Source organism: Thermobia domestica, chromosome 1, assembly GCF_964235325.1.
Source record: "Thermobia domestica chromosome 1, izTheDome1.hap1.1, whole genome shotgun sequence".
NCBI lineage: Eukaryota > Metazoa > Arthropoda > Insecta > Zygentoma > Lepismatidae > Thermobia > Thermobia domestica.
The window spans coordinates 337,777,355-337,803,621 of NC_137454.1; the positions used below are offsets into that span (position 1 = coordinate 337,777,355).

The 26,267-nt window shown below is 37.2% G+C and overlaps 1 long non-coding RNA gene across 1 annotated transcript in view; it reads left to right on the forward strand.

Moving 5' to 3' along the window:
* LOC145663225 (uncharacterized) overlaps window positions 1-25,592 on the forward strand; it is a 33,832-nt gene extending 8,240 nt beyond the window's left edge. The window contains exons 2-3 of the long non-coding RNA XR_014127163.1: window positions 14,012-14,494; window positions 17,572-25,592. This is a non-coding gene — a long non-coding RNA (uncharacterized LOC145663225). The remainder of the gene's footprint in view (window positions 1-14,011; window positions 14,495-17,571) is intronic.
* The last annotated feature ends 675 nt before the right edge of the window (window positions 25,593-26,267 follow it).

Consider the following 26,267-nt stretch of genomic DNA (forward strand, 5'->3'; position numbering starts at 1 on the left):
AGGGGCAATTTTAGCAATTTTAATATAAAATAGCTTCATATTTAGTTTGGACCCCCCCCGAAATAAATTCCTGGGTACGCTACTGCCCCCAATCTTGGAACTAGGAGGACTGTTCCTCCCCAATAATCCAATTTGAAATTTGTTTGTTGGGGAGAAATGTGTCGATTTGTGTCCGACTGCAACAAAGGAAAGTGAGATGAAATTGATGTCCCTTGCGTCCCTGCGATACAACAGGTTCACCTCAGAAATCAGATTCATCTACCGTAATATGAGTCTTATCTCTCCCCCCCCACCTCCAGAATAAGCCTCAAATCTGCCTGCCTCCCAATTTGAAGACAACTCTGTTCCCCTGCTCTTCCACAGAATTGTGTTTCAACTGCATAAATATTTTGAACATCGCTTAAAAATATATGGGAACAATCTTATCCCACCACCACCACCCCACAATGTTGAAGACAGGTTTGCGCCAACGTACTAACCAACTTTGAAAGTGAAAGTTCAGTAGAATTCTATCGGTTAAATATGGGTCATATAGATGACGAAAGAGATCATGAACTGTAGCGTCATGTTTTCATTGTTAAAAACGTATACTTGAACTTTGTAACCAGTTTCGATTACTTTTCAGAGCACAAACCTGAACCTATAACAAATAAACTTTTATATCCAAGTAGGCTATATTCTAGCGTTTAGAATTTAATGGGAACAAAATTCTTATTGTGAAACACATAGAAATAGTAATAAAAAGAAATACAGGCAGAGGAAATAGATTACTGTAACATTTCGCGATTTCAGATAATTTTGAAGAGTACAAAAATATACTGTACGTTCACTGCAAATCCTGCACTCTATTCTTGCATTAGCTTTCTATCCGGTTGTGCAAGTTGCAGCATGTTTTATCAAGACCTCGAAATATACAAATGAGTAAGTGCGTCATCATGAATGTTGTTGCCAAAATCAGTGTTGCCAGAATGTTCAAAAAAATTTTGCCCACGGTCTCGAGTTATCACGGTCCTCTTGTCTCAGTGTCTTGGATACGGGCCTCTGGCCAGTTCTACAGTACTGTATGAAGTCTCGTATTATTCATGCTGAATATAGCACAGCTGTCCTTTATCATACGATGTGAGTAATTTTCATATCCTTATGAAGTCACGGAATGATGTATCTACTTCCGATTCCTAGCTACATATTCACATACAGCATGTGACACAACTAAAGCTGAGTAATGCTGCAGTATTTGTTTACACACTTAGTCAATTTTGATATATAGTAGATTAGAGCATATGTGGTAATTCCCTGAAGATTAATTCAAATCTCTCTCTCCCTCTCTCTCCAGCAGGCGGAGGCGGCACCCACGCGGGGTAACCACAGAATCTAGACATCCTTCCCCCCGGAAATACTTCTTAGCTCGACATACATTTGTACATTTTATTAATAAAATATTTGTTTAGCCACTGGCGCAAATCCCGGGGGGATGAGGGTAGGGTTGCCAGAATTGTAAAATCGGAAAGGAGGACACTTTGACTTTAAAAAATCTCTTTAAAAAATCGCTTTTACCGAAACTTAAGTTTGCTTCCAGATTATATCAAACAGCACATTTTAAAGAAAAAGAAAAAACATAATATAGAAATTAATACATTATTAAAGTAAAGTAATACAAATAGTACAACTACAAAATGATGACTCCCTAGCAGGCAGCAATACTAATAATGATTCTTTTTGTCCGTTTGAGCTACTTCTATCAATGATTTGTCACTTAACATACGTATATAGATACATTGTGGTACACAAACATGTTTCAGAATCACGATCACTGTTATAATTCATACAGATTTGAAGTTTAGCCTTCCAGTATCAACACTAACTCTATTTCTAACATCTGTCCAAGGTAGTTTCATTCTTGAGAATATTTTTTCACATTCTGCATTACAATTCGATATGAGAAAATGTAAGATACTACGACGAACACTCCTTAAAGATTCGTGCATACTTTTCTTCATCAGACAGAAGTTCTTGAAGATTTCCAGACGAAATGATTTCCTTCAGTAATCAATATTCATAATTTAGGTTAAGATCGTCAATCTTCAGCTTTCTAATAGCAGACAGCAAGGAGTTAAATGAAGAAATTTGGTTCGTTAAGTCATGGTACTAATAACTTATTTATTCTACTGTTATCTCCATTCTGGCAATTTTGAAATTTTGTTGAGTTTCAACTCTGGCAATCTTGAAACTTTGAAAAGGAGGACAAATGTGCATTCGGTTTGGGTACAAAGCTGGACATCAATTTTTATGTCCAAAAACCGGACGTCTGGCAACCCTAGATGAGGGAGACGTCCCCTCCAATCTTGGAACTGGGGGGAACTGTCCCCACAATAAACCGATTTGAAATGTGTTTTTTGGGGGAGAAATGTGATGATTTGTGTTCGATTGTCACAAAGAAAAGTGACATAAAATTGATGTCCTTCCAGAATAAGCCTCAAATCTACCCGCCTCCCAATGTTGAAATCAACTCTGCTCCACTAATCCTCCACAGCATTTCTTTCGACCCGGTACGCTGGACATCAAGTTCATAATGGTTAAAAAGTTGCATATTTTTAGGATATTATTATTATTATTATTATTATTATTATTATTATTATTATTATTATTATTATTATTATTAATGATATTACTTATAATCTCAAGCAGCATACTCGTATCATTGCTGTCTTGGAATTAAACTTCTTACGCAGCAAAGATGCTTTAAAAATGTCTGATTCTCCAAAAATGTCTGATACATCTTAATTTTATCAGCCCCCCAGGATCGGCGTCCTTGATCAAGAGTTCCACAAATACCGAATTTTAATAACAAAATCCATATAGTACATTGTTCACATAATGTTCTTCAGAATCGTGCTACCAAAATATTCTACAAACCTCTACTAAATTAATGGTTAAACTTTGCGAAAAAAAATCTAGAAGATGTTTTCACTTAATCCTCTCCCTAATAATGAATAAAAACAATTAATTGGATACATTAAAATAGGAACTTAGCCAGCCCCGCAACTTAGATTTTTTTTTCTGGAGGGGCAAGCATTAATACCAGTATTTGGACCCCCTAGAAAAAGTTTTCTAATTCTTGGGCCCCTTCTTTCCGTCCTTCTCTTACTCTTTATGACACCCGAAGCCTGTGGGCCCTCCCTCACGGCAAGGTCTGTGGGGCCGTTAGTTACGCCCTTGGGCCTGTTCCATACATTACAAATTAATTAAGGAGACTATATTAATAAATCTCAAAATCATACGAATAAATATTATTTTTATGCCTTTAATAGTAGACGGTTTTTACTGAAATGGGCCAAAGACTCACTTTTGTATTATTTATCTTTGTGTTCTGTTTTGTTCATGTAATGTAGTGAACCTCTTTGGTGTTTCATTTATAATTTCATGTTCGTATCGTATATGGAGTAAGAACATTTTGTCTTAAAGTGGGCCCCCCTAGAACGGCGAGGAGCTTCCCTGGGGGGCAGTTGCCCCTCCTGCCCCCCCCAAGTTACGGCTTTGAACTGAGCAAAGGCTTCTCTGCGGAGAAAGTACAGAGGTGGAGTCCCATCATAATTTTTGTACTGGGTTTCGGTGTAGCCGAAGTTCAGCGACAGACACACTTATTGGGATTATTTCGTTGTAAGCGGTCAGTCTTTTCAGCCAAATAAATCTGGTTGGTTCAGAGCCTTTATGTTTTATATTACTGTGCAAAAAAGGAATGGAAAAAGGGAGGCGCGAGGATGTGCGAGCGAGCGAGAGACAGAAGGGCCCAAATATTTCTAGACCCTGAATACAATTAACTGACTTCAAGAAGGAATAAAGATTCGCAACTCTTTCTCTAGAAAGAAAGAAAAAAAGAAAGAAAAAGGAAGAGGAATAAAACTCTGATTTTCAATAAAATTATATATGTACTATTTTATATTTTCGAAATTTGTCGTTAACCCATTTTTAAGACATATTACATTCTCATCAAAAGGTGCCGGTATGTCGTACCGTTGCGTACCGCCAGAAATAAATCTCTCTCTCTCTCTCTCTCTCTCTCTCTCTCTCTATATATATATATATATATATATATATATATATATATATATATATATATATATATATATATATATATATAGTGTTCGAAGTGGAAAAGAAGCAGAGGTGGTGTGTTTTATAACGATTTTGACTCGACATACCAGCTATCTAAATGTTGAAATATAGTGTGGGTATGTTGTCAAAAAGATTGCATTTCTATTTACATAATGACTGAAAACCATTGGAGAGCTTGTCTGTAGTTACGAGAGGGAGGACATGGAGAAACTTTAACCCCCCGCCAACAACTTTGTGAAAAAATATCCTCATATGTTGTATTATAGAGAATTATACACGAAAATCCTCAAAAACCGAGTTTTCATATTAACAATTTTTTGCGGGAAGACTCCCGAACCCCCGCTCGACTGAGGAATATTCCAAATCCCGCCCCCACAGCAGACAATCCTTAAATCCGCCTGTGCTCAATACACGACATTTGTGTGTATTAAGGCAAGAAGACACACACACATATAAGAAAAATAATTCAATATCGCACATCAAAATATAAACTAGATGAACTTCTTTGAAGACACCTCACATTGAAAACAAAAAGTAGGAAAAAGATGTCGGTGTTGTCAGCTTAGAAATTATTTCTACATAACAAATAAAATCTTTTTATGTGCAAAGCTGTTCGTCATTTACTGTATATAAAATTGATTTATTAAAGGTATTTAGCATCTAGTCTCCAGTGACGCATTGTCTTGATCACTGGAAAAACCAGAGGCGGTATGGCATACCACCGCATACCGTCTCACTTCGACCACTGTATATATATATGGGAACGTTCTCATCCGCCCCCCCTCCCAACGTTGAAGACAGATTTACGCCGCTGTGTTTAGCAGAGAAATCATTGATGTAGTATAAAACACTCCATCGGTACTCTCTCTTTTCTCATAAAAACAATCTAGTTCTATCATTTTTACAGAGAATATAATGGTAGTACTTAACTAGTGTTTACTATCTTTTCGGGTTTAGAATAACACCAATTCAATAATATAGACATACAGTGTTTGGGCTCGTCCCCCAAACTTTGGAACTCCTCCCAATAAAAATATCTGGATAAGCAAACTATTAGTTTCCAACTTCATACCCTTACGACCAATTAACTTAACTTCCCTTCACGCTATGCAGTAGCGTAGCAAGGACTTTTTAATAAGGAGAGTCAGTGAGGGGTCCAATAAAAATTTCATGAGGTTTCGTGTATGACATGTTTAGAAAAATGAAGAATAATTTGCAGTAGCGGTTCGTAGTCTGTAGAAGCACCGGTTGCAATATCAAAGGTATGTAGATGCGCGCAAGTGTTTCCCTCCCCCAGCGTTCTTGAGTTTTATCCAAAAAATATTTAGGAAATATGAAGAGGAAAGTCTTTTTAAGCTATATTTGTATATTTATTGATTGAAGTGTATTCTCTAATATTGATTTAATATATAAGCTATTTTCTTTATTTGAAACAACCACTATAAATGTACGTTCATAAACTATTTATATACAAAACTTCTACACTCGTGTTATTGATCAAGAGATAAATCGAATAAATTGTATGTGCTGTAAGCCATGAATGATAAGCATATATTCAAGCAATTAGTTAAACAAAAATTATTTAATTAAATAAACTATGCATTATTTTAAAATAAAAGGTCTTTCTTTGTTCTTTTCGAACTTCAAATTTTTATATGACTTCATTGAAATCTGAAATGCTGCTCGCCAAGTTTTTCTGAATAAAAAGCATCGCTACCGCAAATATTTTCCGCTTTATTTTCTTTAGGGTACAGAAATACGTCTCTCCGACAATACGCATTTTGTTAACATTTCTTTGTATGAATATAAGGGACAAAATGTCCATTTTCAGTAACCACGTACTTTTGTCTGCTGTTCTACTATAAAGAAGCATGAAATCTAAGATGTTTTCCTTCGAAAATAATAATTAAAAAAAATAGTTTAACATTCCAACAAATTAGGCTAAAGAAGACAGATGATTATTGAAAGTGAATGATTTGAGATCAATTTTTTATGCTTTCCGCCGGAAATCGAACACGGGATCATGTGCATGAAAGACACAGAGCTAGGAATTAGACCAGTGATAGGACTTTTTCTCCTTCGAGACATGATTTACTAAATATTAATATTTGGAATGATTTGTTAGTTTTCAATCGATGGGAATTAACCGTGAATTCGAAATCACTGAACTTGATGCTGAAAATATCTTAAATATAGGAATTTCTCTATTGGGAATGGTAGGTATATATCTCAAAGTAGAAAAAAAAGAACGAACTGCGATTGCAAGGACTAGATATTTCTGCTATTATCAATGTTCATTTGGTTTGATTTGGTTTACCATTCATTCTGTACATCATATTATATGTATATTTGACTATTGTGTTTTCTTTATTTCAGTTCTTAACTGTAACGATGTTTTAAATTGGAGAAATTTTGTGAAAACAAAATCAAGCAACCTCTTAAACACAAAAATAATATGTATACTTCTGTGCATAGTAAGATTATTATTCTTTCAGTGTCACAAATTATTTCCTATATTGTAAATTACTTGCGGCCCCTGGTTCGATCCCAGGTCGCGTCTAGTGGGCTTCTTGTTGGACGAACACCGTATACGTGTGTTTCCTCCCACTTTCTTCATTCCAACATTTCATTCATTCCCATCATCTTCTTTAGTATATGGCCATAAAAAGTATTGATGAGAAATTAATTACAAATTACTTAACTGGGTGGAGTGGGAAGAAATATCATAAATACAATATTAAGTCCCGTTGACTACATTTATACATACTTCCTGGTGTTCCATGTTGGAATCTCTTGATTTCATAGCTGGTAATATGACAATACCCCCCCTCCCAGAAAAAAGGAAAACATCTTGCTTGAAAGAGAACCGATAGGGACAGTCCTTGAGGCAGTAAACATTCTTAAAAACTGCACCGATACAAGCACAAAATTAAAATACAGAATTATTTTATATTTTGATAATTCCTCTGTTTTAATCGTAATGAATACTTAGGACCACAACCACCCAACTTCGAGAGGGCAAAACTCCCCCGATATTAAGAAAGAAAGAAACAATACTACCACTAGATGTGTATTTGTTCTCTGCGAGTTTGTTTTGTGAATAACTTATTTTTTCCAAGCGTCTGTTACCCTATCAATTGAGCCAAGCGCTGCCAAGCGGAGGAATTCGTAACTATTACAGAAGCTGACGATACACCAGTTGCGCAACGTGCTGCAACTGGAAACAGGCACCTCATGTTAAGAGATAGGCGCTCGCCGCTATATGCTCAACGTTACTGCTTCCAGTGGCAACTCTCGCTGCTACTGGAAATGTAACTCTCTCTCTTTCTTTCAGTTTTTTTTTAATTCATTTTTTTAGAAATGCATCAATACTGTCTTGCGCCCAAGAGCAAAGGTTTATTTTTTACTGATACACTACTTTAATACCTAAAAATATAATATCTAATACCTAATACATTTTTAATACCTAATATCTTTAGTATTAAAAAATATCCGGTTGCACAATCATGCAACATATAGTACCAGCCGCCACTGATAATTTGACAGTAACCACCATTCACTATATAAATATTATAAATGCTGATAACATTTATTATTTTGTGTATTCTCTTTATATTTATTATTATTATTATTATTATTATTATTATTATTATTATTATTATTATTATTATTATTATTTAATAGTAGTTATAGTAGTCAATAGACAGCATAAATTCTTTGCTGTGTGTTGTACAACGTTGATTTTGTATTTTCTTATAACTTAATCGTAGTCCGGATAATAGCATTCGTAGGAGCTCATATTTAGTTTGAACTCAGGAAAAGTATCTCTTTTACTCACTGTTAGCAATAAGTTATGTACAGAGTGGCCCAAAAGTAGGTATACAATCCTGTATGTTTTATATATGTAGGTCTGTATGCCTACTTTGGGGCCACTCTGTATAGTATTCCAATGTAATTTTCAAATTTCCTTATTTTCATTATTATTGAGCTGAATTTCTAATTTATGTTTATATAACCAAAATCAAAGTTCTGTAATTATTTAGTAAGAACTAATGATATAGGACAAGCTATTAATATTCTTAATGTTTTATATTAGGAAATTTAATTGCACTTTTACATATTTCTTTTCTTTTCTTTTATATTGTTATATCTTTATAACAATGCAAGACAAAATTTAAACTTCCCCCTTATTGGTAAAAAATATCACCCTACAGCTTAGCTGTTAGCGGTTGTTATGCACGTACAATTGTACCAAATTCAGCCCTTTTTGTCATTCATCAGCCCGTTGGTACCACTCTGGCATTTTCAGCCCCTTTTGTGAAAAACTTGGTACAATTCTACCCAATTCAGCACCATTTAACAAATACTTTCAAAGTTTCCCTACCTCTCACGTTACTCATACGGTGTGTTGGACTAAAAAGGGCTGTTGAATATTCATTCTGTGACGTTGCGCCGCATAACACTACGAACTTCGTGTGGAAAAGTGGTAATTTAAACTATACCAGGAAACAAATGACGCTAGAAATAAGCAAGAACAAGGTGCAATAATTTATATTTTAATATTTTATTATAACGTACTATTTAGACACGAACTTGGAGACGATCGATTTATTCCGCGTTTTATATATTTTTTTTCATAGGCCTATATGGCCACCATACCGTTTTTGTTTATTGGTCACTTTGAAATAGAGGCGCGTTTGGTTTCCTTACAACCGAAGATTTTAACTGTTTTTCGTTTTAATTTGTGTCCTCTGTTATACTTCCTACGTGCGAAAAAAAGTTTCATCTACTTTCACGGTTGTTCAGTGCCCTCCTATTTGGATGTTTTTAAAAAGTAATTTTTAAAAAGAGTACTTTCTTGATTTGGAGTCTTGGAAGAGGGGGAAGTGTTCTAGAAATTTACCTCTTTTAGTTTCGTGTTATATAGTCATGTATTACACGTGTATAAAATAATGAATTCAGCCCTTTTTGCTTCAATTTGGTACTATTTTTCAGCCCTCTCTAGAGCTAGGACTGTGGCAACACTGTTACTGATTACATGCTATTCCTGCTTGTTAATTCTAAAGATATGTAAAAGGGATATGTACCTAGAGTGCAGCTAGGTCGATATCGTTGTGATTATTTTGCGTTGTGCAGTCTGCATACCATAGTGCATATGAGTAATGTATTTACATAGTGCATTGTAAAACAATTGACTGTTCAGTATACAGTGCTGGATTCATTTAGTGCTAGTAGCACTTGAGAATGAAATAAGAAAGTTTTATTAATATTTATCAGGCTGCAAGATTCGTGTAAAATTTCTATACAAATAATACCTAGTATAGCTCGAGTGTGACCTAGCATTTTGATTCTAATTTCCGTGTCGCACGAACTGAATCCTAGAGAATATTACTCGTAATTCATCTGTGGATGTCAGCAGAGTAGATTTTGACATTGACCCCCTTCAGGTTCTACTTTGAGATAATATCTTTTCATGGAAAGGGTTCAGAGTCGGGTATCGAACTGGTATTCCTCCACGCAGAGTGACCTCGGATTGTTTCACTTCTGCAAACGTTTCCTGAGCATTCGCAGAATTGCTATTCAGTTTTGGAGCAACTAACCTAAAGATAAGACCCAGAAAGAACTTAGTTTATTGTGCTCTTTTTCTTTTCCGTCTCGTTTCTTGGTCCCAACATTATTTTATAAGCACAACTGCGGAATTGTTTCGAACATAGAATTATTTATGCTCTTTTGAATCAATATTGAAGCCGAAAGTATTATTGAATTCGAACCACTTCCGGTTTTGGTAGGTCGCAGTACATTGCCTTGAAAAACCTCGTTTACAAAAAAAAGTTCTTGCTATCTGTTATCGTTTTCGTAATATGGCGATAAATGTTGAAACCGGAAATGACTAATATAAACCACTTCCAGTTTAAATAGTGAGTAAATGGAGGAGATGGAACATATTCTTTGAACGCTGAGTCGATTGTACAGAAACCGCATCTCCATATCTCTTACCATTTTTGCTCTGATACCTGTCGACAGACGGACAGACAGACGGACAAAGACTTTCTGTAAGACTTCCGACATTTACGCTTAGCAAGCTTGAAAGTATAATAATATGTGTTTGTTTTGGTTAGATCTAATTTTTATTTAAGTTAAATGTAGTCTAGTTCCAAAATTATAAAGGTAACCAAGAAAGTTACGTCGTTTTTCCACCCACCACCTTCGAACATCGATATGCCACCTAAGAGGCACCTGAAAGATTAAAAATAGTCCCTATCAGCATCAACGACCTTCTGCCAACGCTCTAGAAGGCCATGGATTCGGTCGCGGTTGAACTTGGTGGCCGTGAAGCTACGAAGGTATAAAGTGTATTTTGCACCTCTACTGGGGATTTGAACTGGCTTCCTCTAAGATGATTATCCAAGTAATGGAACAGGTGATAATCGGAAGGCGCAATGTCCGGGAAGTATGGTGGATGCAATAGTGTTTCCCATCCAAGACGCAGAATGGTGTGTCGGGGCATCCTAGCCATTTGAGGCTTAGCGTTGTCTGTAACAGGAGGACCCCTTTGCGATTCAGGAGTGCTGGCTCCAGAGTTTTGAGTTTTTCTTTAACACGGTTCAGCTGCTGACAGTACACAGTTACATTGATGCTCTGGCCATCTGGTAGCAGTTCCCGATGCACGATGCTGCGAGCAGTCCCCCAACACACAGGAGGACCTTCTGATGCAGTGCTGGTTTCGGCTGTTTTGGAACCGGTTTATGGGATGCTAACCAATGATGATGGTGCAGTTGAGCTTCGTACAGGACCCACTTCTCATCACATGGCAACACCCTGTCCAGAAATGGCTCCATCCTCAGACGAGACAGCAAAGAAACACAGGTATCTGCTCGCGTTGCCTTCTGGCCCGGAGTCATGTAGGACCCATCGACCCAACTTGTAGTGTTTCCCTAGTTGATGGAGTTGCTGCCGAATGGTTTCTCCACTCACATTGAATTGTAGTCCCAGTTCCTCACATGTCTGGCCACTGTTCGCTTCAGTCTCTGCTGAAGATTTTCATTTTGTACATGGTTGGTCTTCCGGCACGGCGTGAGGGCCAATTGAACCTATCTCCACAAAAAGCGACTGAACTTTCTTGGTTACTTTTATAGAATGAGAAATACTTCTAAAAATCACATGTAAAGTACTTTATAATGTACTTTTTGTAACTTTTCACCTCAAATTGGTGTTACTTGATCTTTCATTTAGCGACTTTTTGTGGAAACAGTTTGGCATCACTGAATAGAGGAGGTAATACTAGCTACAGAGTGTTAAGTCATTTTTTATGTTGACGGAAGGAAGGGTCTTAGTAATGGGCGTTGAGAAGGCCCTGGCACCACTGAGACGGGGACGGTGAAGGTGTATACGCAGAGAGGGAAATTGCTTGTTTTGTTGATGCCTTGAAAATTTTGTATATTTTGAGATTAAAAATAAATTGTACAGTTTGGAGAAGACATGAGTAGACGTTTCTACCCTTGTTCTAACAACAGAGCATAATAAATGCATTAAGTCTTCTATAAACCAACAGTGATAAATCAGGAATTGTGAACTGACACACATTCTACTCGTATACCCTCTGATACAGTGGCGCAGCAGCTGCCCCCGCAACCCCCGCAGTGCGGGGGCCCCCGAGGTATAGGGGGCCCCAAAGTCTTGCTATGAATAAAGATTTTAAAGAAGTAGAACTTCAATCTTACTTCTATCGGCTTTACAACTAGGGACCCTTCTCTATACTTTGCGGAGGGGCCCGCAAAAGTGTGCTACGCCACTGCTCTGACACAATACATCCATGGAATTTACAAAATAAAAATCATTTACGAACATAATTTTCCTGGCGAAACAATATTCTTCCTTGTTTGGCAACAATGAAGGAAGTCTTTTTTTTTTTTTTTTTTAACATTCTTTACAGAATGTTTCACCATTCTCATGACCATTTGAAGAATGCTTGTGTTGTGAGAAGGAAGGAATCCAATTATCATTTTACAAGCTCAGGTGAAACTGCGTTTTCATGGTAGCAAGATAATGTAATATGTATTATAGGTTCATAATAAAAACATTTTCACACATTACACGTAGTGATTCCTTTCAAATTTCTATTGCATCCACAAGGAAAGAACAAATGAAAATAAAATAGTTTCCGTGTTTTAAAAAAGTAAAAAAAGAAAAGAAAAGATGAGAAAAAGAAAAAGATATTCGCTTCGTCGTTATTATTCATGAGTTGCGTTCAATAGCTGCAATAAAGTTTTCTCACAAACAAATTTGTCTCATGTCAGGTATTTGATGACAGAGTTTTAAAACCTTCTGCTCGATTGTCTGTCTACCACTTTTCTTCTCAAATTTGAATTGCAGACATTAAATTGAAATTCATTGAACTTCAGTCCTCAGATGAATCACACAATTCTTACAAAATTGTTTAAATATTTCATTAGAACAATAAGTTCCAGATGTTGGGTCATCCATTTCGGAAAAAGTTTTGACCTAGCTAAGGATATCGCATGCTTCCACCATATTTGTTTCCCAAAAACCATTCATTTGAAAATGAAATGAAATTTTTGAGTTTTACGTCCCAAGGTTATGCCGGTTACGCTAAAGGAGACGGTGATGATGAGAGATGAATGAAATGGTGGAATGAAGAAAGTGGGAGGAAACGGGAGAATCCCGAGAAAACCCACGCACACGGTGTTTGCCCACCACACAAACCATTCATTTATATGATGAAGTATTCTACTTTTTTTATTATCCACAAGACAAGTACATATTAAAATGCTAGGTTTATACGTTTGTGGTCAAGAAAAGTTTAGTTTGTGGCCAATCCTTTTGAGTTCTCGGTAATCAGAGGATCTAGAAAGATGCCGTTTTCACTGACCGATTGCGAATTTTGTGTAGATTGTTCAGTTTTAATTCAATATTTAAAAATTGGCCGTTATTTCTTTATTACATTTTTAGGGCTACACTGGAAATGTTAAATTTAAAAAAAGTAAAGCTTCATATCATACGAGTTATACATTCCAACACCACACATTTGTAAACAGGGTTAGTATATCTCTCCTGCGTTTCTTTCATGGCAAAATGATAAAGAAAAACGAAGGATAACCATTTCTCCAGTCTAAGATGAATCTTTATTGTTTGGAGTGTTTTCCCAATGAACATCATGTATCATCATAATTAATTGTGTTTGTAATGTATTTGCTTATTCCATACTGCATGCAAGAAGAAAGAAAACACTGATCATACATGAATTAGAAACTCCAACAGGAAGTAGACTCAGATCTTTCAAACGGTGCGAGATATTGAAAAAAATAATCGAAAAAATCTCCCTTTTATGGTACCAGTTGCCGATTTTTATCAAGACATCTTTCACTTGTGTCGGTAAAGGGACTGTACAGATGTTGAGAGGAATGAGAAGGAGATTCATGCTCATATATGAATGATGCACTGTATAGAGAACTCAGGTTTAGCTAGTTATTATTAAACGGGGTTTTTAAAGGTTAGGCTTATTGAAATCTCTCACTTTGTTAAAATTAAAATCTGTGTTGCAAATTTTTAGAATTTATAAACGAAACCTAATTTAAGTAATATATATATATATATAACATCATTTTGACCAAACGAGGAATTTTTAAATAGATCTAAAGAAGGAAACATTAAAATTCCTGTTCATTTAAAGAAAGGAGAAAAATACTTCACCGTATAAATAAATGTACTGAAAAGCAAGTATGAATCAGGTATTTCCAAAATGTATTACAGTGTTATTACATTTTAAAGTGGCGTCAGTTAAAGAAAATAATTTAAGATCAAAATCGTTTTACTATAATATATACCATATTATTTGCAACAAAATTTATAACAAAATTTTTATTTTATTTCTTTGCAGGGTTAAAACCAAAAGCAGTGCAAATTGAGATTTTTCAGTGTTGAGAGGATGTGACTGTCTTTTCGTACGAATGGTAGGAAAAGATATTTATGGTGAAGTGACACAAACTGTCTGTTGACTGTCATTTATTCAGCATGATTTGTGAATGGTTGAGGTTACAGCTGTTATAGTTTCAGCTGAGCCAGGAAGCCAGCAAGAGAAGGTCTCTGACAGCTCGCAGTGTCGTTGCCATTTCTCACATGTCAAGGTTTTTTTTCCCGGGTGCATTGGTAATTTAATTAATGGTGTAAGACAAAGTGACCGTGATTGGTAACACTAGTACCAAAGTAGGGGTGCGTGTCCCTCCGCATATGGTAAAAAACGTCAGAGACCATCTCTTGTTGGCCCTGCTATAGGAGATGATCAAGCAGAGTAGACAAGGAGAGCTCAGGAATACTCAGAGAAGTTATGACTTGAAAAGTCTTCTCATCAGTCTTACTCCAGGTAATTTGTTTTCTTCGAGATATTGCAAAAATCAAACAACAAAATTGAAAATTTTTTGCGCACTTTTTCTGATAAGTAGAAAATTCTACTCATCAATATTGTAAAAATTCTGACTTTTAGGGTAAAAATTATATAAGGGAATTTTGGACTTTTCCCAGTTACCTTTTATTATAAAAATTCTTCTTATATACAGTAATAACAATTACAGTTCAAAGATAAGTTCCTCTTAGATATTTGGTGGTTTTATTCGTGAGTTTATATGAAGCTCCCAAAGTCTAAGCTTCGTAGAGTAACAAGATCCAAGGTTCTTGTGGCCAAGGAGTCTGTAGGTTAGGTACCTCTCAGAGACAGAGCTTCCTAGAGAGTGTCAATGATAAAGAAGCTCTCAGAGACCATGCCTCCTAGAAAGTGGAGGTGATGATGACTTGGTGAACATTGATGCCTTCTGCAGTGTTCCTTTTATTCAGAAATGTTGCTGACTTCATTAATCTATGTCACTTGATGATCTCTGACGATGTCTTCTTCGTGGATGTCGTATCAAATTGTTTACAAGCACGTGGCGTTGGGAGCACGTGTAGAACCTTACAATATTTTAAAAATCTTTCAGTCTTATCAATTCGTTGTGGAAGCCCAGAAGTCATAATTGAGTTGAGGACGTGTTCCTTGGCAAGCAGGGGAATGACCCTAGCACCTTACAGGGTCCGATCCCTGAATTGTGTCCTTTTTTCGGCAGTTCATCATGAACTACGTACACAAAAGGATCCTAGCGCCTGACGTTGCCCTATCGCCACCTTTGGTGGTTCGTATCGTATTAGAAGGTACCAAATATCTAAAGCAATGGTGACCAATCTATAATGTACTGTGGGTCAAGACAAAATAATATATTTCGGGGTAATTATTCATTTTTCTCCTCTCCAAAAAGGAGGGTTCGCTGAAGTTATTATACAAACTAACGAAGAGCATTTATCAAGCCGGTAACCAGCCCGAAAATGTAGAGGGGGCCCGGTAGAAGTTAGTGGGGCCCCGATCCAACCATACTATAGTTCATCACCATATTATAGTTCATTTGCAAGCCTACCGTGAAAATTTTAGTGGGGCCAGCAAAAAGTTAGAGGGGGCGGCCCCTATAGATCCCCGTGGATACGGGCCTGACATTTATCAACGTTTAAAAATACTCAAGTCATTACAAAATATACTGCAATTACAAATATTGTTTAAATATTATATTCTATTAAATATTACGCTATATTAAATATTACCCCCTTCGTAGATCTGGTGATGTTGACAAATTCTCGTACTTTCTAGGTGAAATTAAGAAAAAATCAGGCCATAACTTATTTACATAAATTTTAAAAAACGAGAAAAAATAGAGACAAGATAAGACGAAACTTCGTCGAAGCGAGACTTCGAGATACGAGACGAGAAAACTTTATTTCTAGTCTCGTCTCGTTGGCAACATTAGCTGGTTGGTTGATTTAAAATTTGTGTTTAAAACTAATTAAATTATGTTAATATTTTTTCAACTCTCTCAGTTATTTTCTCTAATTATGCACCAGAGCATTCAACTCGCTTTACACGAAAGAAACTAACAATGCTAACAACAACGATAAATAATATTTTGCTACATGTCAATCGACAGTCACGGACGTAGAAACTTATTTAGTGTGAACATTTCTGCTGCTGTTTCGCAAGTAGTTAATGTATAGGTGTGTAGATGGCGGGAATGTACTACCACTTGCAGTGCCGTCACTGCAACTCTTCTGCAAGGCAAGTAATTACTGTGTAGATGGCGGAAATGTGCTACCACTTCTAGCGCCGCGCCGTCACGGTAACTTCGTCAAGTAATTACTGTATAGATATGAAGATGGCGGGAATGTGCTACCACTTGCAGCGCCGTCACGGTAACTGTTCCGCAAGTAGTTACTGTATACATAGATTATGGAACGTGCTACCACTTGCAGCGCTGACGAAAACGTAAAAACTACCCAGGTTCACCGCTTTTATTTACCGCTATACAGTCTCGTTTAACCGAACCCTTTTACCCGATTTCCAGCTAACCGAATCGCTATTTTTTTTTTTTACTTGTGCTTCGTTAAAAAATAAACAAGAAAGAAAGGAAAACTGTTGTGGGAAACATATTAATAACAAAAACTGCTTTACTAGGTTGTATTTTCTAAGTACTAAATAATTACACAGAAAGTTGTTAGAATTATTATTTGATTTCTGTACCGAGTTAAGAACATGGGAGAAAAATGGAGACGAAACTGACTATCCTGAAACCATAGAGAATAGACATATTATGTGAACTTCGAGAACAAGTTGATTAACATGGGGGTCCCTGTGCTTCCAACAGTATGAAGACAGGCTGTGTAGATAACTATAATGTCAGGTAAAAGGGGAGGATTCAGTGGTGCAATTAAGGGGAGCTTTCGGGCTTAAGCCCCCTCAAAATTTTATTTCATATATTAAAGTAAATGAAATATCTCGTAGAATTTTCACATTTCCAGTAATAAAGTTTGCAAAGCAAAATCGTAAATATGCCACTGAGAGAATCGTTATTGATTTGTTATCTTCCTTGTTGAAAAAACACTATTTTCAAATTTTGTAGTATTTTTAATGTCAATCCAGTGAGGTTTTTCCACATCCAAAATTATAAATATAAAAATTAATTACTGTAGTATTTTTTGCAGAAGAATGGTAACTTTTCTAACAATTCTAATAAATACAGTACAGTAATACGTATGAGAGATAAAAATCAATAAAGTAAGTTAAAGAGTAGTGTAATCTTTGTCCATTCAATACGTATTTTCATTAAAGAAAGAATAAAGAAATTATTCAAAACGGGACATTTTGAAAGTGAATATATTGGAGTAGGCTAATTAGAAAGAAAGGGAAAATGAAGACAATACTAAAACTTGGCCATTGTTGGAAAAAATGCTTCTCACAAATTTTATCATGCTCTCAAATCTTAAGTTAGTGCAAATTTTAAAACTAATATGTACAGAGTGATCACAAAGTCCCGTTATTCCCTATGTATTACAGAGATGTTAATGAATTATTATTTCTTATTGTTGCAGGTGCTGATATACATCTAAATCATGACTGATGAGTCTACTGACACCATGGAGGAACGGATCGCAATGAGCACATGGGCTCACGAACGACCCTGTAGAGGAACAGTAAGCTTTCAGAAACCTTCCCCTCCAAACCAACAGTTTTACGTTGGGAGAAAAAAACTCTTTGCAATTTGTTGCATAAAAGATAAGCCCCTCTTAGAACGACTACCACCGCGACTGGATACGTGTGTACAGGCTCCAGTGTCTGTCGAACGTTCGCCCAAAAAAAAAAAAATCCATTCGTAAGCGGTCACAGGAATTGGGTGTTCCATACTCGACATTACAAGAACATGTGACGAAGGATTTCCAGTTAAAGGCATTTAAACGTCCGTTTGTAAGCGAATTGCATGCATGACATGCAAAAATGTTAGCAGGCTTGCGGGCGAATTCTCGATGTCTTTACAACTCTTCTTTCAAGTATTTTTCTCCGAAGAATATGCAATATATCGCAGTGCAAAAGTCAGAAATGTTTATTTATGGAGTAAAGAAAACCCTCATTTTTATGAAGAACTTGAACACAACCCACCACATATCATGATCTGGGCTGCAATGTCCTCAACCGGCTTGGTAGGTTCATCTTTCTTTGACAGTTTTGTGAATCACATTGCGTAACCTATCATGTTACGTGATTGGTTTATTCCATATCTGCAAGATCAGAGACTGCTTGGTCGTGTACGATTCCAGCAGGATGGAGCACCAGCCCATTATGCTATTACCGTTAGAGAATATCTTAATGAGGTGTTTCCTGATAAATGAATTGAACGTGGTTCTGTCCATTTGCCTGCACCTTTGGAGTGGCCATTCCGAAGCCATGATCTGTCATCTTGTGACAATGCATTATGAGGGTTCATAAAACAAATGGTTGCTGCCACTCGTTACAAAACCGTTGACGAACTTAAAGATGCTGTTCGACGGGCATTTACTGCCATCACGCCAGCAATGTTGAGGAGAATTTCACACTGTACATGAACGAGAATCATACTCTGTTACGGAAACGATGGTGTACACACAGACACACTAGAATAAATAGTACATAATAGTCACACTACCTTAAAGTTGTCCTCGGCCATGATCACCAATCATACAATGCGACCATCTATGAATATATTGACACGCGATAGGGGGAAACGGGACATTGTGATTACCCTGTAGCTATCCCAAGTAATTTGAAACACGGGCCAAAAAATAGAAAGAGCGAACACAGCGACACTCTTTCCATTTTATCAGAATTTGTTTGACTACCTATGCCGCCTATAGGCCTCGAATTTCATCAGAGAATATATGAAAAAGTACAGATACTTATCAATTTAATGGAAACATCTGGAGTTGGAAATATCTCAGATGTTTGGGTTGACAACGGTCAGGTGATGACTGCAGCGCCGAGCTGATGGTGGTGGTGCGTTAGGGTAATGTAAGTTAGGAGAAATAGGACTGTAGTGAACTAAACAGATTATAAGAGAGAAAATTGCTTGATATCGATTATGTGGTGCGAGCATGAAGAAAGGTGTCAACTGAGGTGAGTGTATCGTAAGGAACAGTGTAAAGGTTATGACGATCTTCAAAACTTTAGACAAAACCACATCAATGGACAGCAATAGTAGTCGGAATGGACAGGGTTCCGTCGTTCATTAAATCGGATTGTCACTTAGATCCGTCGTGCGACTGTGGTGCAACTGACGGAGGAACTCAAGCAATACCTCCCGCAGCCTGTATCGACAATATTACAGCTCGCCACTAATTACTTGATATGGAGATATGGGGTCGAGTTGCAAGGGCGAAACCGCTAATAAGAAACCATACGCTTTAGCACGATGCGAACACGCAACATGGGACATTAGTTAGTGGAAACATGTTATATAGTCGGATGAGTCAATGTTCAGCTTATTTCAAGCGGACCGTGTTTATGTGTGGCAGGCACCCAAAGAAGCGTATGGTTTGCAACGTCTGCGCCCAACCGTGAAAAATGGCAACGGCTCTATGATGCATGGGCTGCACTGGCATGATTATGTCGCCATTTTAGGGGACCATGTGCATCATATGTTCTCTATATTGTTTCTCGGCAGTGATGCCATATTACAATATGATAATGAGCGTATTTACACAGTTGGAGCTGTTGCGGCGTGGTTTGAGAAACAGGATAAAGTTAAACATTTCCTCTGGCTCGTCCAATCCCCAGACCTCAACATAATTGAGCATTTGTTGTTGGAAGCACAAATCTGGTCAGATTTCCGCCTTCACCTTCTCTCAGGGACTGAGTTACACACTACACGCGGAATGCTGTAATATTTCACTTGCTAACATTCACGAGCTCTCTGACTCTATTTCACTTCACATCACATATGTTGTGGGAGCGAAAGGCGGTCCAATGCATATTAATCTCGTATATTGTACTTTTCCAGGTGTTTCCATATTGTAAACTGATAAGTATCTGTACATTTGTATATTTCTTTTCCGTGACTCGGCCACTCAAAATTCGAAGCAAGTACAGGGTGGAGCAGAAGAAACGTATATGTTTTAAACCACTAGTACTCGGCAATGCGTAGGGATATTGATTTTGAGTGACCGTTAGCAGACAGCTCAATGCAGTTTCAGTCGCTATGGAGCGTTGGAGCGTAGAGAATTGTGTGTTTGCGGTCGAGCAGTTCTTTAGAAACAACGATTTTGTAGTCACAGTTTAACGTCTTTTCGTCGAAAGTTTAATGTCGAACGTCGAGGTATAGTCCCAGATCGAAACATATACTCCGATGGGTTGCAGCGTTCAGAAGTACTGGATCTGTAATGAAAAAGAAACCAGCTAGTCTTCCCCGTTCAGTTTGAACACCGGAAAACGTAGACAAAGTGAAAAGGGCAGTTCTAGCTAGTCCGAAACTATCCGCTAAGCTACAGGCTGTATCGCTGGGTATGTCACGTCGTTCGCTTCATCACATCTTACATGATGATCTGATTTTTTTCCCATTACAGATCCAGTACTTCTGAACGCTGCAACCCATCGGAGTATAGTGTTTTGATCTGAGACTGTATCTTGACGTTCGGCATTAAACTTTCGACGGAAAAGACGGTGAGCCGTGACCACATAATCATTGTTTCTAAAAAACTGGTGGACCGTGAACACACGATGCTCTACGCTCTAACGCTCCATAGCGACTGAAACTGTATTGTCTGAGCTGTCTGCGCACGGTCGCTAAAAATCAATACCCCTACTCGTCGTCGAGTACTAGCGGTTTAAAAAAACATGGGTTTCCGCTCCTCCTTTCTGTATATTGTCTGTTATCAGAGATAAGCAAATGTGCAAAACTCAGAGATATTCAAAAGAGAAAGTCACTATGCTCGAGTAGTAGACACCATTAATCCAGTATAAAATGTTGCGTTAATGCTGTAGAACTGATATTTCGGCAGCTTCCAGGTCATCGGGTTTGTCCAGTTCGCTAAGTCTGTCTAGGTTACCAGGTCATTAGATCAAACCTGGTATGAGAAGCGAGATCCAGACAAAAATCATAACCAAGTGATCATTGACCCTTGGCACCATTGGAATTTAGGATAGGGTGCGTTGAGATCCTTGTGAAGAATGAGCATCGTTGCAAAATTTAAACAAAAAAATCCGATCGGTGGAAGTGATTGAAAAATTCAGTGCAAAATTAACTGCATAATTTTATATTCAGGATAGAGAAGATAAGCTAAATAAAATCATGCAGAAAACACGAAATTTTTCCATGAATTAATATCAGTACTCAGCGTTCAATAGCAGTTATTCCAAGTACAATTATTGTTTGAGCGAACTACGTAGAATTTTAAGTTATTTACAACATGCTTTATCTTTAATGCAAGATAATACCAATAATAAAAGGACTAAAATTAATATTTTTTTTGCAATATTATCTATAACCTCCAAAGATTAGATAAAACAGATGTGAAATATTCCACCGATAAATTGTAAAGGTTTCCAATATATATAACAACAAAAACATCTATCATCCACTTAATTTTATCAATGCGTATAATAAAGAGAAATAATTCAAAGTGTTAAACGTGATTAAATAATCTATTGTTTAATAAAACACGTTTAAACGTTTCCGAAATGTGCTGATGAAACGATCAAAAATGCTAAAAGTAAATTTTTGTAGCATTGAGGTAGGCCTGTTTCAGCATAAGACCTGGACTATGCGGACGTTGTAAATGCGGAAAAGTGGCGTTATTTTGTCCGACTAGATGGATGCTAAATAAGCAGTGTTTGTAAAGGGACTAGCGACATAACCAGGTTATATGTCGCGTTGTACGCGCGTTGGCGTTGGAGTTTTGAAACAAAATAAAATTTTCTTTCTCACAAGTGGATAAGGACACCTTGCAAATGGGATGTATGGGCGCTCTTGTCCTAATAACTGAGTGCTTAGAAAGTTAAAGCGACCGGAAAATTAGAAAATAGGGAACTAAACTTTTGTCGGCAAATGGGTTTTCAGCTGGCTAATTTCCATTAATGTTTGGGGAGCACTGGAAATACGATAATAAATTCTTTCAATACTACCAGGAGTCACTGCAATTTTTTGATGAATTGTTGGGGTCAGTTGGTGGCAGGCTTGTTGGGAAGAATAAAAATATTAAGACTCGATTAGCTCCATTAAGAGACCCGCTGCTAGCGCGCTCTGACGCGTTGAGTGCGTTCAAAGTTCGGTTATTGCGTCCTCGCTTCGCGTTGAAAGCGTTCGTATAGTCCATCCAATGATATAGCCATTGTCGACGTTAACGTCGTTGTCATGTGGTGGCCGGTGTTAACACTGTGTTGTTAACGCCGCAATTACAGCATCCGTATAGTCCAGGTCTAGGAAAGAGCAACAAAACGCACATACTTACGTAAAAAGGTAACCAAGAAAGTTCTATCATCTTTTCACCAACCACCTTCGAACATCCATATGCCACCTAAGACGTATCTGGTAGATCAAAAATAGTTCCCATCAGTATCGACGACCTTCTGCCAACGTTCTGAAAGATCACGGATTCCATCGCAGCAGAACTTGGTGGGCCGTGAAGCGAAGAAGGTATCAAGTGTATTTTTCATCTCTACTAGTTATTTGAACTGGCGTCCTCTAAAGTGATTGTCCAAGGAATGGAACGGGTGATAATCGAACGGTGCAATGCCCGAGAAGTATTGTGAATGCAATACCATCCAAGGCGTAGAATGGTGTCCCAGGTCATGGTAACCACGTGGGGCTTAGCGCTGTCTGTAACAGGAGGACCCCTTTGTGATTCAGAAGCGCTGGCTTCAGAGTTTTGAGTTTTTGTTGAACACGGCTCAACTGCTGATAGTACACATTGCATTAATGCAGGGGCGTCATTTAGGGGGGGGCAATTGCTCCCCCAAGAATTTAAGAGATACATATACTTTAATGGATTGTCTACTAAGGTACTAGTACAAAATGTGAAAGTCTTATATCGGTGGTGCTTTTGCCCCCCTTAAGCAAAGTCTGAAATTACGCCCCTGCATTGATGCTCTGAGTAGCTAGTAGGAGTTTCCGATGCACGATGCTGCGAGCAGTCCACCAAACACACAGGAGGACCTTCTTCTGATGCAGTGCTGGTTTCGGCTGTTTTGGAACCGTTTTATGAGATGCTAACCAATGATGACGGCGCCGTGGAGCTTCGTAAGGACCCACTTCTACTCACATGGCAACACCCTATCCAGAAATGGCTCCTTTCTCAGACGAGACAGCAAAGAAACACATGTGTCTGCCCGGTTTGCCTTCTGGCCCGGAGACAAATCATGCAGGACCCATCGACTCCATTTGTAGTGCTTTCCTAGTTGATGGAAATGCTCTGAATGGTTTCTCCACTCACACGGAATTGTAGTCCCAGTTCCTCACATGTCTGGCCACCGTTCGCCTCAATTGCTGCCTGAAGATCTTCATTTTGTACATGAGTTGATCTTTCGGTTGTGTGTTCAAGTGTTTCGTCACCGTCTTTAAACTTGTTAAACGACCGCTGCGTTGCCAGCGTAGTCACGACATCCTCGCCAAAGGCCTGGCATACCTTCTGGAACGCTGCAGCGGTGTTTAGCCCCAGTTTGAACTCGTACAGCATACACGCTCTTGTTCGCTCTGTCCTTACGCAAGTTCACGGTGTAACTGAACTGCCACAATCAGGAAGTATGTTGGATATACCCACGCCAACAAACTGACCTTAGCCTTATTTTCATTCGCATTCAACTCACGGTGTAAGGGTCTAGTGAACACAGACCTCCACAAAAAGCGACAGAACTTTCTTGGTTACCTTTAGAGTAAGCCTTTTCTTAGGAAATTTAAATGTCTCGCTAAAGGCATTCTTTCATGTTGACGGTTGCTCAAACGTTGGTTTATCAGAAGTACTGTAAGTTCACAATTTGTTAATATGTTTTAACGAAACAAAAATAAAAGTTATAAATAAATGTAGTTTTAAGAAGATTTTGCAAAAACACCTGTAGTTTCAGTATTTAGTCCTGTTAAAAAACCAGTGAAAAAAATTAATTTATAAAATGCTACATTCACGTGCGGATGTATCCGTGAAAGGTATCTGGATAAATCCCCACTTGAGGGGAATATATATTCTGGTATGTATAAAATAATTAGTTTTTCTATGTGTATGTGTCTATGTTGGTGGTGCGAGATCTGGATTTGAGTTTAAAAGTCAATAAGGACAATATATTGAAATTACGAAAAACATCAAGAATATTAAAGCACCGAAAATTTCCAAAAATGATATGTTATTTTGGTATAGATATTTCGATATTCGAAAAATTAATCAATTCGTCCCTCTCAAGACAAAGGGTCGTATCTCATTTTTTGAACTTTTTCAGGAGACAAGTTTAAAGATTTTTATCATAATTTATTCTCCCTTGTTCTGTGTAAAATTTAATTTGATCTCGTAAGTTATATACCTGAAAAGAAGGAAATCAAACTAAATTTTAAAAGAAAACGACGAATAAAGAATGAGAAATGGTTTAAACTTGTCTCCTGCAGAAGTTAAGAAAATTACATACGCCCTTTTGTCTCGAGAGGAGCGAATTGATCGATATTATATAAGTTAATCAATTGATGGATACTAATTCAATGTTCATTTATGTGTAAATATGTGAGATTTAGGCATTTTGCAGCCTTAGAAGCCTTGCTCACCATTACACCACCCCATGATAATCTGTTTATTAAAGAAATTGTTCCAAATGCTGATTTTTTTTTCTAGTGTGGCCCTAGACAGTTAGCTTTGATTGCCTAGTCGGAAAACCGACACTGTGGCGGAACTTTACATGATACATTTTACATTTGTCTAATGTATCATGATTCGTGGAATTTAGAACATTATGTATAAGATTTACCTTAAGATGTTAGAGTTAAGGGAGCGAATATATTGCGTATAATAATATTATCTTATGAACAACCTTGTAAAATTGTATTTTTATTAGTTGTAGCATAATAGTTTCGTAATTTCTCCTAACATTAAATTTTCTATTAAGGCAACCATTGTATCTTCATGGACAAGCTCCATTGCTTCGACGAGATTAACCTGATTGAAAGTTAAAAGTCGTTGTTTTCTCGAGATTTACTCAATATCTTGTCAATGAGTTGGTGTTCTGTCGTATGTCGAGATTTAGGAGCATTTTCTTATTGTGACGTCAGAGAGTAGCCAATTAGGGATCTTCTCTTTGTCAATCCATGGCTTTTTCATTGAAGACAGTAGGAGATAAGTCGACATAGAATTATTGTCGTCAAAAATTATCTAAAATTCTATAAAATTCACTAACACCATCAGTAAAATTGTTTTATGAATTGAAGTGTAGTATACTACTCAACGTGAGAATCGAAGTGGATATCGATTAGTGCTCAATAGTAAAGAAAGAATTTTCCGAGAAACGAAGGGTTGAGGCAGAGTGAGACAACTCACTATTGTAGTCGCCATCATCGTGCCATGAAATTCAATTTTAGAAAAAACTGTTAAGATCCCAGGTGAGGGATTTGGTTGAAGAAGATATATATATATATATATATATATATATATATATATATATATATATATATATATATATATATATATATATATATATATATATATATATATATATATATATATATATTAAACCCCTCACTCTCTGGGAGACACTGATTGTATGCGATAACTTCGTTTTGCCCAAGTAAGTATATATCTACTTATATCCAAGTTCGTAGATGTCCAGTGTTTGGTAATGCACGAAAGTAAAACGAAAGTGCATTGATCGTTAATTGGCAGAACATTTACTAAAGTTTATCCAAAATTATTGTTTGTGTGTATATGTGACGTATTATGTGCCTGTCTCGAATTTCATCATGCAGTTCTAACAAGTAAATCTTACGTTTGGGTGAATCGAGTTGCTGACTGAGACACATATGAGAAAGTAGTACTAATTGTGGTCAATATTTCAGTGAAGTTATAGGTGCGAAGCTCCAGGAGTTTAGGAGATACAGCTACCAGAACATCACATGGAAGTACAGAATAGTCTTCATACAGTTGGAGGTAAAAGCTCTGTAAGACCTTTTGTAACGACAAAAGGTGAATAAAAAATATATGGGTACATATTAGGACTAGGGGGAAGTCATATAGTAAGGGTATACCTGACGGAGGCCATCTTGAAATCCGCCATTTTGAATTAAGGTTAATTTTTT